The 14,705-nt window shown below is 44.1% G+C and overlaps 1 protein-coding gene across 1 annotated transcript in view; it reads left to right on the forward strand.

Moving 5' to 3' along the window:
• LOC126175272 (tRNA dimethylallyltransferase-like) overlaps nucleotides 1-14,705 on the forward strand; it is a 1,221,602-nt gene that overhangs the window by 698,486 nt on the left and 508,411 nt on the right. Inside the window, exon 5 of the mRNA XM_049921925.1 lies at nucleotides 1,067-1,205. The gene's annotated coding sequence lies outside the window, so the exon portion shown is untranslated. The remainder of the gene's footprint in view (nucleotides 1-1,066; nucleotides 1,206-14,705) is intronic.

Raw genomic sequence — 14,705 nt, forward strand, 5'->3', positions numbered from 1 at the left:
TAGAGACGAAAAAGTGAGCACTGTATGTGGGAAGAATATTAAGATTGTAAGATTAATTTGATGGTGTTACTCACTGTTTTAATTCTTGTTGCAAGCACTGCTCTGGGAAACATAATGTATGTTTTCCAGTATCGTTAAATATCAAGTGAAACATGCACTTTTCCACCGATGGCGACTCCCACTTACTTTACAAACTATAAACATACCAAAGAGTGTGGCTGTTGTTGTCCCCAAAGAGTTTTGTGGAGGCAGAGATTTTCTTTGCTCATTTTTCGTTTTGTGTGGCTTTCGTAATAAAATGTATATTTATTACATTACATTCTTTATATAAAAAATACTAAATATATATATTTATTACATTACTTTCTTCATATAAAAACATAATACTAATTTTTATAAAGAAAGTAATGTATTAAATATATACTTTATTACGAATGCCACACAAAACAAAAAATGGGCAAAAAAATCTCTGCCTCCACAAAACTCTTTGGAGACAACAACAGCCACACTCTTTGGTATGTTTATATTGTGTACAGTAAGTGGGAGTCGCCATCTGTGGAAAAGTGCATGTTTCACTTGATATTTAGCGATACTGGAAAACATACATTATGTTTCCCAGAGCAGTGCTTGCAACAAGAATAAAACCAGTGAGTAATACCATCAAATTAATCTTACAATCTGAATATTCTTCCCACGTACAGTGCTCACTTTTTCGTCTCTATATTTGCCACAGATACACGACCCGCACAATACTCCAAACTAAATTGTATCATCTGATGATGAATCGCCAGGCGATTCGAAACCGGTCATGAATAAATAAAAATTGACGAAAAAACGGCGATTGGTTGGAGTAATTCCTGAAACCTTTAACAGTAAATTTGTTTTTTCTATCGATGTCAATAACAGCCACGGTACAGCCTAATCTAAAATGTTCGCAATTTAAAGTACATGTAGATGCCTTGTGGTGACCATCCCAACGACTCCGTTTTCGGACGGTATAGATGTGTTCTGTTAGTTTTTTCCATGTGTTACGTGACTAAGTGTGTGTGTGTTGGTGTGTCGGCAGGTCGCTGCAGGTGTTCCGGCAGCTGGGCCGCAAGCACAGTGAGGTGCTGGGAGAACAGCGCGCAGCCGCGGGCGGCAGCAGCCTGGGAGGCCCCCTGCGCTACCCGGACGCCATCATCCTCTGGCCGCAGTGCCAACAGGTGAGCGCGGCGAGCCCAGCCCCAGGGGACGTCCATTAATTACGTGAGCTCGGAATGGGGTGGCGGGAGGGGTCTGGCAAAATGTCAGCAAATCTCATTTCATGGACGGGGGAGAAAAGAAAATCTCACATCAACTTTTTAATACAGCGACTGTACACTGAAGAACCAAAGAAACTGGTACACCTGCCTAATATCGTGTTGGTCCCTGGATAACATGCAGAAGTGCTGCAACACGGCATGGCATGGACTCGACTAATGTCCGAAGTAGTGCTGGAGGGCACTGACACCATGATCCTGCAGGGCTGCCCATAAGTCGGTAACAGTACCGACTAAGGTCCAAAGCGAGGGGAAAGATCCACCGTGGTATAACAATCATGTACGAAAGGTACTACGGAAACAAAGAAAGCTTCATCATAGGTTTAAGAGTAGTCGAATCATAGCTGATAAGGAAAAGCTGAACGAAGCGAAAAAGAGCGTAAAGAGAGCAATGAGAGAAGCATTCAACGAATTCGAACATAAAACATTGGCAAACAATCTAAACAAGAACCCTAAAAAGTTTTGGTCATATGTAAAATCGGTAAGTGGATCTAAATCCCCTATTCAGTCACTCGTTGACCACGATGGCACCGAAACAGAGGACGACCGAAGAAAGGCAGAAATACTGAATTCAGTGTTCCGAAACTGTTTCACTGCGGAAAATCGTAACACGGTCCCTGACTTCAGCCGTCGCACGGACGCCAAAATGGAAAATATTGAAATAAACGATATCGGAATTGAAAAACAACTGCTATCACTTAGTAGCGGAAAAGCATCCGGACCAGACGAGATACCCTTAAGATTCTACAGTGATTATGCTAAAGAACTTGCCCCCTTTCTATCAGCAATTTATCGTAGATCGCTGGAAGAACGTAAAGTACCTAGCGACTGGAAGAAAGCGCAGGTCGTTCCCATTTTCAAGAAGGGTCATAAATCAGATGCGAATAATTATAGGCCTATTTCGCTTACGTCAATCTGTTGTAGAATAATGGAACATGTTTTGTGTTCTCGTATTATGACGTTCTTAGATAATACAAATCTCCTTCATCATAACCAACATGGATTCCGCAAACAGAGATCATGTGAAACTCAGCTCGCCCTATTTGCCCAAGAAATTCACAGTGCCGTAGACACTGGCGAGCAGATTGATGCCGTATTCCTGGACTTCAGGAAGGCATTTGATACGGTTCCGCACTTACGTTTAATGAAAAAAATACGAGCTTACGGAATATCGGACCAGGTTTGTGATTGGATTCAGGATTTCCTAGAAGAAAGAACACAACATGTCATTCTTAACGGTTCAAAATCTGCAGATGTAGAGGTAATTTCGGGAGTACCGCAAGGAAGCGTGATAGGACCTTTATTGTTTACAATATACATAAATGACTTAGTTGACAACATCGGTAGCTCCGTGAGGCTATTTGCAGATGACACGGTTGTCTACAAGAAAGTAGCAACATCAGAAGACTCGTACGTACTCCAGGAAGACCTGCAGAGGATTAATGCATGGTGCGACAGCTGGCAGCTTTCCCTAAACGTAGATAAATGTAATATAATGCGCATACATAGGGGCAGAAATCCATTCCAGTACGATTATGCCATAGGTGGTAAATCATTGGAAGCGGTAACGACCGTAAAATACTTAGGAGTTACTATCCGGAGCGATCTGAAGTGGAATGATCACATAAAACAAATAGTGGGAAAAGCAGGCGCCAGGTTGAGATTCATAGGAAGAATTCTAAGAAAATGTGACTCATCGACGAAAGAAGTAGCTTACAAAACGCTTGTTCGTCCGATTCTTGAGTATTGCTCATCAGTATGGGACCCTTACCAGGTTGGATTAATAGAAGAGATAGACATGATCCAGCGAAAAGCAGCGCGATTCGTCATGGGGACATTTAGTCAGCGCGAGAGCGTTACGGAGATGCTGAACAAGCTCCAGTGGCGGACACTTCAAGAAAGGCGTTACGCAATACGGAGAGGTTTATTATCGAAATTACGAGAGAGCATATTCCGGGAAGAGATGGGCAACATATTACTACCGCCCACATATATCTCGCGTAATGATCACAACGAAAAGATCCGAGAAATTAGAGCAAATACGGAGACTTACAAGCAGTCGTTCTTCCCACGCACAATTCGTGAATGGAACAGGGAAGGGGGGATCAGATAGTGGTACAATAAGTACCCTCCGCCACACACCGTAAGGTGGCTCGCGGAGTATAGATGTAGATGTAGATGTAGATGTAGATGTAGGGGGTGGAGATCTCTTCTGAACAGCGCGTTGCAAGGCATCCCAAATATGCTCAATAATGTTCATGTCTGGCGATTTTCGTAGCCATTGGAAGTGTTTAAATTCAGAAGAGTGTTCCTGGAGATAATCTGTAACAATTCTGGACGTGTGGGGTGTCGCATAGTCTAGCTGGAATTGCCCGAATCCGTCGGAACACAAAATGGTCGTTAATGGATGCAGGTGATCAGACAGGATGCTTACATACGTGTGGCCTGGCAGAATGGTGCCTAGACGTATCAGGAGCCCCATGTCACTCCAACTGCACATGTTCCACACCATTACAGAGCCTCCGCCAGCTTGAACAGTCCCCTGCTGACATGTAGAGTCCATGGATTCATGAGGATGTCTCCATCCCGTAGACGTCTGTCCGCTCGATACAATTTGAAACGAGACTCGGCCGACCGTGCAACATATTTCCAGTCATCAACAGTCCAATGTCGGTGTTGACGGCCCAGACGAGGCGTATGCTTTGTTTCGAGCAATCATAAAGAATGCACGACGATTCTCTTCAGCCATCGTTGATTCCGTTCTTGCAGGATCGTTTTCCGACTGGAACGCTGTCGGTGATTTGATGTTTCACCGGTTTCCTGATATTCACGGTACAGTCGTGAAATGGTTGTACGGGAAAGTCCCCTGCCATTATAGCAGCAATAACGATCTGACAACTGCATCAGACCCTTGTTGACTTATATAGGCGTTGCCGAACGCAGCGCTGCAATCTGCCTATGTACATATCTTTGTATTTCAATATGCATGCCTATACCAGTTTCATTGACACTTCAGTGTACATTACCAGGGGACCCGTGCGAAACTTTCGCCCTTTTATAGTTTTAAATAATGACAGTATTTGGAATAAATATAGTCGTCGGGATAAGGGCAGTTGTGGTAATGAATAAAAAACATTATTAGAAGTTAACCGAACGACGTGACAAAATAATCTTGAATTTACGGTACATCCTTCCATGTATTTATGCGCATACTTTTGAACAAGTTTCTTTACAGAGCATTACAGTACCTTGGTGTAAACGATATTTGACGTAAGAATATAACCTTCGTGTACTTTCTGTTTTTCGTTTTCTTTAAGAGATATAAAAATGTTACTTGATTTAGTTATCCTCGAAAATGGCTACATCCTTTTTTCCTTGAGTAAAGACGATGTTTGTTATATACAGCCCTGCTCATTGTAGCGTTTGCCCTGCGACTTATTTGTAAGATCGAAAATGGAAATTTAATGTGACAACTGTCTTCTTGTAAATTGAAGAGGCATGCTTGGATCAGGTGGTGTTAAGATTATTCGTGGTATTACAACAGCTTTTCCGGTGTCAATCAGCTGAGAATTTGTTGTAAATTCATTGAATTTTGTTACAGTAAGGGCGTTAACGCAACATGAACAATAAATAAATCACAACTTTAGGCGAGAATTTACGAACTTCCAGTATGCTGGAGTAACTTGGGTCAGGAACTTCTGTTAGTCAATAGAACGAAAAACCAGTCCAAACTAAAAATGTTTTATTTTTCTTTCGATGACTAGCTTGGGTCGAGACCCATTTTCAAATCAAAATCGAAAATGGCAGTTCCGAAGATGTCAAAAAATGTGTAATATGCGTTCACAGTGCATAAAGAGTTATCTGTATGCACGCAGACGTACAGTACACATTTTTTAACATATTCGGAAATGCTGTTTTCGACTTTGTTAGGTTGATTTGAAAATTAGACTCGACCTGAAACTAGTCATCGAATGGTCGCAAAGTATGTTCATTTAGAAAAGTCAGCTTGTATGACGGGCAGAGTTTTTGGTCTGCCGCAGTGGTGTACTGTTATTTTCTGTGACAATGCTGTATACAAATAATCCAGTTAATAAGTATTTTAAAACAAGTGAAAGGGTATTTGTAGTCAGTTAATATGAAAAGGGAGTCTCTTCTTCACTATTAATAAGTTAGCTGCATAAAATATAGGTATGATGTGGGCATCCATGATGCCCTTATCCTAGGATAATTAAAAGTCTCTTTTACGTTAAAATTCTCGACAAATAGTAAGTTCTAGCGCAAAATCAATATGTAATGTCAGAAGCTGGTTAAAAATCCTTTCTAACGATACCTACTTGTAGCATTAGAATGTGTGGAGAAGAAGGGATGTTGACTTGGGAAATACTGTATATGATTATAACGGATAACATTTTGGTTTTTGAAATTAATTCCGAGCATAGACAGTATTAAAGTGGCCACCAATCCTTAAGGCCTCTCTGAACAGAATGCTTCTACACATGTGCATGCACTTAGCCGCGCGATTGTCAGATGTCAGTCGGGTACTTCCTTGCCGCGCCGGTTGAAATCACTGCGTGTCAGTCAGTTGTGATATTCTGCAAGGGACATAAAACCCTTGTTATTTTGTTCAGAATGAATATTATGAAAAATTTTACAATGTCTTTGTTAAGCGGCGTGCCAGCAAGTCGAAACAAACGTGCCGGCAAGAAGTTAATCGTCAGTGGAAGGAGGCTAAGCTGAAGTTTACGGACAAGTATTCTTTTCGTGATCACGTAAATCAAAAGATTGAAAAATTGTGTAATCATACGTATCAAAGGGACTTACAACTAATGTGGTCTCTCTTCTGCAAACTAAGCAAACGTTCAGTGAAATGTAATGTATGTAATGCATCAATAAAAGCTCAGTTTTTTAGGCATCCTACAAAACGATCAGTACTATTTGCGCTGAGTTATTTTGTCTGTCTGTCTGTCTCTGTCTGACTGTCCATCCGAATACTGCTCAGGATTGACATGTTTAAAATAAAGTGGTTTAATAACTAGTTTTTCGTAAATCGAGGTATCACTTTTTTTCTGCGGAATTAGAGGTGCAGTTGATAAATAAGTTTAAGAAGCGCTATAACGAGTTTAATTAAATTGTCTTGAAACCTGGCAAATGGCGGAGAATATTGAGAGAATATCCATTATTTCAACAGATAACATGTTGTTTTATAAAATTAATTCCCAGCATCCTTAATTAGTATTTTTAGTGGTGTGAAGCAAAAACATGAGTCTATCAAATAAATTTAAAAATCTTCCCATTCCATCGTGGCAGGACTTTACAGCAACCGGTTTAAAAGTGTTTCAGAACAAAAATAATTATTTAATGTTAGTTTCGCCATTTTGGGACATCATGAGATTGTATAAAAGTAGCTGGATACATGACCCATCAGTCATAATACCAATTATGTATCTGGTTACCTCGGTGTCCATTTTACATTATATGTTGTTTTATGACTAAAAAATAATTTAAATAATTTCGCAACCGAGACAGTTTTTGTTCTGAAATAAATTTAATTATTTAAAAATTATATGACTAGCCTCACTTGAGGGGACCCACCACATCTCACCACATCACACCAAATCTCATCAAGTGGAAGGGGGGGGGGGAGGTTCCAAATTAAAAAAAAGGAACATCACGTAATTAATGGACGCCCCCTTATCTCGTAGAGGTACGTCACTGTCAAATCGATGCTAGATTAATGGCGTGCTTTCATGGTTTTCTGCCGATTTGTTGTTTCTGTTTTATGCGCGCTATTTCGGCGACCGATCTAGACGTTTTCTTCAGGTGCTGCGAGTTCTACTGTTACGTATACTCGCTGGTCGCACTCCGACCAGAGTGTCAAGATAAGTAACTACCCTCTCTTTGTCAGGGATGGGTAGCTCTTGTGGAACGGTTGTCCACCACAGTCCAATTCGAATCTTCTCGTGATTTCCTTTCACACACATCCGTCCCTAACACAGTTTAGAATCCTCGACTCCTCTCACTTCTTTCTCTTCTTGTACTTCCGTGTCCTTTCTATCCTGCTTTGCGTCCTCTTCCCCTTTTTTTGTGCTACGTCATTTTTTTTCGCCTGTCGTATAGCTGTGCCCCCATGGAGACAGTGCCCAGGGCACACGCCCTGCTTCCATACCCCAATTAATGCCTCTGTTTGAGGATCTGGTAAGCATTCGAGAATCGTACTGACATCCTAGAACCACCAGATTCATCAAGTTCAGATCTTAAAAAATCACATCCATTTCTTTTCAGTGTGACAGCTGACAGTCGTTTAATACCGGTGGAACCTCATCTTGAGAGTGAGATTCCGGGACCAATGGCGTTCGTTCCATTAAGTCTTCGCTAGTGCCTTGCTAGTGCGGTTTTACAAAGATTGATTATCACTTTAGAAACCACTGATTTTCTTCAAATCGATGCAGTCAGATACTGTAGTGATTCCTTATAACGAAGATACCAGCAATGTGCGTCGTACGTTGTTGCCTTCGTTGTGTACAAAGTGTAAGTAGCCAATTAAGAGATGTATATCATCGGGAACAATGCTCATTCACCGACCCACGAGTCAGGTTGTGCTACATGCTGTACCAGCCGTCATATAAACATGTTCCTTGTCACGTAAACTCGAGAGGAGCGTTCTGCGGTTATTTGTGTAGTTGTGACTGTGTCGTTAGAAATGATTTCCTCCTGATGCTAGCGTCTTGCGGGAACAAATGGATGTGCAAGGCTGTGCGTTATTGTGACACCCGTGTCACATAAAATGACAGACTTACAGCAGCAGAAATGACCGCTTACGATGATGTTGTAATGTCGTTGTCATCACTGGTTCTATTAGAATAAATCGTTTCTGCAGAGGCTCAAGGTCACATACCAGCAGCAGTAAGGAAGTAATCTCAAATATCGTGTTAGTCTTTGTAGCTTTGAAGGATTACAAGCATATTCATCAAGGCCATGTTAAGAGTGGAATACACAGTTTCCCCTTTGACTCTGACGCTCATGAAAAGAGCTGACTACCGACTTCGTGGTAACTATACAGCTCTTGTATCATACAGTAAGCGCTGTGTAAGAACTGAGAGTGTTAACCGACGTGCACGTTCAGGAGGACTTCTACCCAACTTTCTCCGTTAATTCCTTTGTGTCTTTATTTATTTTTTGCTCCAGAGAAGGCCGATCAGTGTGTTAATGACTGTGGCTGGTGCTTATTGTGATTGTAATTGAGATTGAAGGGAAAGGTGAAAAGGTGCCGAGCAGGCCTTGAAAGATTTTGGCTTCTACGTCAAAATTCATGCGTTTCTGGATGAAGTCCCCCCCTACGGTTTGATTCACACACACACACACACACACACACACACACACACACACAAACCGATGCAGCTCGAAGTAATTATCCCAATGGGACGGAAATCGGTAGATGTGATGTACTTGCAGAGGCAAACAAATGATTACTATTTCAGAGAAATTGGATAATTTATTCAAGACAAAGGGCTTCACAAAGCGAGCTAGTCAGTCATACGTTAGACCAACTATGGCCCTTACGCGAGCAGTTATTCGGCTGTGGTACTGACAATAGAAATGGTTCAAATGGCTCTGAGCACTATGGGACTTAACAGCTGTGGTCATCAGTCCCCTAGAACTTAGAACTACTTAAACCTAACTAACCTAAGGACATCACACACATCCATGCCCGAGGCAAGATTCGAACCTGCGACCGTAGCAGTACACGGTTCCGGACTGCGCGCCTAGAACCGCGAGTCCACCGCGGCCGGCGGTACTGACAATAGAATTGTTGGGTGCCCTCCTGGGGGATATCGTGCCAAATTGTGTACAGTTCGCACGTTAGATCGTCAAAATACTGAAATGAAGACAAGCAGTAGAAACTCCCGTCGTGTGCGGGCGGGCATCCTGGTCTTACATTTCATCAAGATAATGCCCGCCGAGAGCTGCTATTGCTTGTCTTTCTCCAAGCGTACGTTGGCCAAAAGTTCGCCGGATTTCTCCCCAACTGAGAATGTTTGGAACATAACGGGCAGAGCTTTCCAACTAGTTCAGTATTTTGACGATCTAACGCGCCAGTTGGACAGAAGTTGACATGCTTTCTCTCAGGAGGATCTCCAACAATTCTATCGGTCAGTGCCAAGCCGAGTAACTGCTTGGGTAAGGGCCAGAGTTGGTCCAACGCGTTATTGACCTGCTCACTTTGTAAAGCTTTTTCTCTTGAACAAAGCACCCAATTTTTCTGAAATTGTAATCTTTTGTTTGTCTGTACTTGTACATCACATCTGCAGGTATCCTTCGCAACCGATAATACATTCGTACGGCGTGTATTTTTCCCTTAGTTTGTATTTCATCGTTCGGTATCACAAAAGCTTTTCTGAGACACATTTTTGGGCCGAAGAAGGATAGAGATGACCGGAGAAAAAGGAAAACCACGAATTGCAGGAGTTGTACAAGACGCTGGAAGTAGTGGCTGGATTAGAGAGAAGTCAGATCACCAGGCAGGTGTTGGTAGCAGACATCATAGGCAACAGACCGAGGGGAAGACCACGACTGAGGTGGAAGGACGAGATCAGAGAGAATATGTGTATGATGGGACTAGCTGGAGAAGTCTAGATTGACCGAAGAAGGTGGAGGAGGCTGAATCGCAACACTAAAAACAGACAGCGACTTGTGTGGCCAACCTAGTAAGTAAGTAAAGAGGTTGTACATCGCATCCCAGCTAGCAGGATGGGACACGGGTCACGCAATCGAGGGGAATGAGTTCAAAGTTTGTTCTCAAAGTCAGTGAATCAAAGGCTGTAAACATGAACGTAAGCCGACAAGGAGGAGAGACAGAGTTACAGCTGAATGGATGACGCCTTCAGAACGTGCAGCATTTTCCATATTTCGGTAGTTCTAAACCGTACATATAAGCTGCCCGGTTTTACAACCAAATAAAGTGTCTTCTTTGAGATAATCACATACCAAACAAGACAAGAGTAACAGTCTTGAGGAGCTGCTGTTTTCTCATCTTGACCTACTGACTCGTGACTTGTGCGCCTGCAGACGGAGAGAATAACGAAATAGAATCTGCTGAAATGAAGTTTGTTAGTTCTATGCTGAGGCTATCAGAAAAATATAAGATATGAAATGAACGGAATGGATGCACATTTTGTTGCGCAAGATTTCGGTGAGAGTAGAGTTTGGCTGTGGATTGTGTAAGTGTGGGCTCTTAACCAAGTACTTCGATTTATTAACAAAAACTTCCAATGGCAGAGCCCATCCATAAAAAAACAAGGGAAGTAATTACGCTCAATCTTCCAAGTTAGTTAATTGTCGTTACAACAATATAAATTTGATCTAAATATTCTTCCAACTGTAGCAAAATAATTAAACTTTCAAAGAGGCACCACAGAACATACAATAGACTACTTAATCTAAGGTACATGTATATCTACCATTCATAAGAAATATTGCTTCGGTTCACTGAAACTAACTTTACAACAATACCACTACCTCACTAGATAGAACACTCAACTACAACCAACACCTTAGTCACATACCGGAGAGACAACACGTATGCACAACACAGTCTGCGCTGACACAACTAGTATAGAATCAGTTACGAAACAGACTCACTAAAGCATATCATTAGGCACAATTACAGCGCACCACGACCTCGCTGTTTTTTTATTCCTTTTTCCTTTTTTTTATGAAATCAGGCGATAATATAATACAATCAGAGTAGGCTATGGCTTCACCATGCCGTTTCAGTTCAGGTACAATATGTTCTACTAATAGAGGCGCAACAATACCGGCAGCGTTTTTTGAATATTTAGCTTTTTGTCTCACACGGATTCCAGCACAAACGCAGAGTACCACTCAACGGCACAAGTCACTCTTATGCTCTGGTTGCCATTTGTCGTAACAGAAATTCTCTTCCGCAATTCCTTCATGGCTTCTGGTTGCGGTATCTTTTGTTCATCCCACTGTATCCCAGTGATGTCGGGCGTTACAGCCGGCCACACCCTGTGCTGACATTCACAATCCATCTGCTGTGCCGCCTCCACACTGTGTCTCTGACTTCACGGCACAGTTGGGCTTGGCTAGGGTGCGTGCGCTTTCACCGGCGTATTCCAGCTCGTTGCTTTCCTGCGCCTCCTGTCTGGTGGCAGCGGCGCGCACATCATCGTGCTGATGCATAACATGCTCGGATGGCGCGTCATAGCAGGACCCCGCCGTCGCACCGAAAGCTGTCTGCCGCACAAGGCAGCACGCAGCTGAGGGCACCAGGCGCTTCTGGTCTGGCTGACACAGCTCCAGTTTTCAGATTTAAAACACCGTCGCCGCTGCTGCTCCCTCCTTAATTAAACTGCGGCAAACCCGTAGACCAGCCACGCCGGAACGCAAGCAAAGTCCGCCGGCGCCGCCTACGTCTCTCCAGCACCGAACCGAGTCTTGCCCGCCGCTACTCACGGTAGACCAGCACCGGCACCAAGCTGGTACGTCTGCTTCGGTTCGGTGTCTCAGATTGACTTTTGCTCTCCCAACACGCCACTTCAGACCTCGCTTTGGCGCTGCACCCGCCGAAGAGCAGATATGCACGCTGGACTGTTGGGCAGGCGGAAATTCAGACCTTCTGTGGAACGGCCATTTCATGACATACTGTACCGGAAAAAACTCTGCCAGTCTGTATTAAGATGGCATGTTGTGTGAAACAGAAGGAAGAAAGCAGGATAAGGTAGGATTTCCTTCACATGACTATAAACGGGAAAAGATATGTTGGATGGGCAAGGGAAAGGTGGATCGACTTTGTTAAGAATGACATAGCCGAAAATGAACTACTTCCGGAGAGGACAGAAAAAGTTGGAAGAGGCTCGTCACCAGTAACAATCTTATGAAATCAGCAGCAGGAATCACTCGTGGATTACAAACTGCTACCAGCAGTCCAGCTGGAGATACAAATAATTGGGTGTAATGTTCGAACAGCTCCGTCGCTCCCGGCCGCATTTTCCCGCGCCACGGCGCGCTTCCGCAGACCACGACCCGTTTCTTCAGCAGAGGACTCTGGTATTCGACGCTGTCTACGATTGGTCTTCGATGACGTTATGCCCCGCTGGCGCCTGCGCTGTTCTAGAAAGCCAGCATATAAATTGGCGCGCTTCTCAGCGACGCGACAGTAGCACCTGAAGATGGCGGGCAGTTGTCTCGCTGAAATATTGTGCGGTTTCTAAAATAAGATCCGGCGTAAATCCCGGGAACCTGTCAAGCAGATGCAGCGTCGGGAAAGCCTCAAACAGCACAGCTCTTCATTGCTTGTAGGTGCTGGAGGAAGTGTCAAGTGCGAAGCCACCGGACAATGGACGACTGAAAACTAGTGATTTGGTGCTATGAATCACGTTATACCCTGTGCAGTCCGATGGGAGGGTTTGGGTTTAACGAATACGTGGAGAACGTTACCTGCCATCATGTGTAGTGCCAACATCGAAGTACGGGAGAGATGTTGTTACAGAATGGGGATACTTCCTTCATTAGCGTATGGTTCCCTTATTGCCCTTTAAAAAGCGTCAAATGAGAAAGGCTGTGAACACATTTCACGGAATTTTGTATTAGTTACATTAGAGGGACAGATCGGGGACGCTGATCGATGGAATCAACATGACAGTCACCGTGTGACTGCACGACACAAATCTTTACGCCTAGCCTGAGCACGTCAGCACCGACTTTGGACTGTTGATGACTGGAAACATGCGTGGTCCGACGAGTCTCGTATCAAACTGTATCGATTGAATGGACGTGTACGGGTATGGAGACAACCTCATGAATTTATGGCCCCTGCATTTCAGCAGGAGACTGTTCAAGCTGGTGGCGGCCCTATAACGGTGTGGGGCAGTTGGAGTGACATGGGACCCCTGCGACCCCTGCTACGTTTAGATACGACTCTGACAGGTGACACGTACTTAAGCATCCTGTCTGATCACTTGCACTGTTTCATGTCCATTGTCCATTCCGAATTCCAGCAGTACAATGCGACGCCCCAAACGTGCAGAATTGCTGCAGAGTTGCTCCACTCTTCAGAGTTTAAACACTTTCTCTGGCCACCGAACTCTCCAGATATAAACATCATTGAGCCTATTTGGAATGCCTTGCAACTTGCTGTTTACAAGAGACCTCGACCCCTTCGTACTCTTACGGATTATGGAAAGCCCTGGAGCATTCATAGTAGCAATTCCGTCCAGCTCTACTTCAGACATTAGTCGAGTCCATGTCACGTCGTATTGCGGCACTTCTGCGTACTCGCGGGGGCCTACATGATATTAACCAGGTTTACAAGTTTCTTTGTGTCTTCAGTGTATAATTGACTGCAAGTACAATGTAGACCTGAAACTTCCTGGCAAATTAAAACTGTGTGCCGGACCGAGACTCGAACCCTTTGCCTTTCGCGGGCAATTGCTCTACAACCTGAGCTACCCACGCACGACTTACGCCCCGTTCTCACAGCTTTACTTCTGCCAGTACCTCGTCTCCTACCTTCCAAACTTTAAAGAAGCTCTCAGCACTCCTGCGAACCTTGCAGAACTAGCACTCCTAAAAGAAAGGATATCGTGGAGACATGGCTTATCCACAGCCTGGGGGATGTTTCCAGAATGAGATTATCACGCTGCAGCGGAGTGTGCACTAATATGAAACTTCCTGGAAGATTAAAACTGTGTGCCGGACCAAGACTCGAACTCGGGACCTTTGCCTTTCGGGGACTACCAAGAGCACTTGCCCGTGAAAGGCAAAGGTCCCAAGTTCGAGTCTCGGTCCTGCACACAGTTTTAATTTGCCAGGAAGGTTTCACATCAGCGCACACTCCGCTGCAGAGTGATAATCTCATTCTACAATGCAGACCTGTTTAATATGACCGTGCAGTACAATACAGTACAGTACGCACAGATAAGATAGGTATTTATGTAGGTTATTGGCGTGGTGTCAGTGACTTGTGCAAGTGCTTCCTCGGACTACGCGAGACGCGCGTTGGCCGGGCTGCTGCCGGTCAGGGTCGCGCGCTGCGCTGATAGCCGGCGTCAGCTGTGCCCCAGACGCGCCGCGCCGCCGGAAGCCGCCCACGCCAGCGACGCCGGCCGCCCGATAGCTGCCGGCCCGCGTCCCGCCAAAAAAACCTGACCACATGCCGTGGCGCGCTGCCGTCTCCGTCTGCACCTACTGCTGCCGTCCGTAATACTCTCCTCCCACATTTTATTTCATTTAGTACTCGGCTAGAGCTAAGTGCTACTGGATGGGGATGACAAACTGATATCATACCTTTAGATTTCCAAGAGGCTTTTAACACAGTTCCTCACAATCGACTTTTGATAAAATTGTGTGCATATGGAGTATCGTCTCAACTGGATTCGTGAT

This window comes from Schistocerca cancellata, chromosome 3, assembly GCF_023864275.1.
Source record: "Schistocerca cancellata isolate TAMUIC-IGC-003103 chromosome 3, iqSchCanc2.1, whole genome shotgun sequence".
NCBI lineage: Eukaryota > Metazoa > Arthropoda > Insecta > Orthoptera > Acrididae > Schistocerca > Schistocerca cancellata.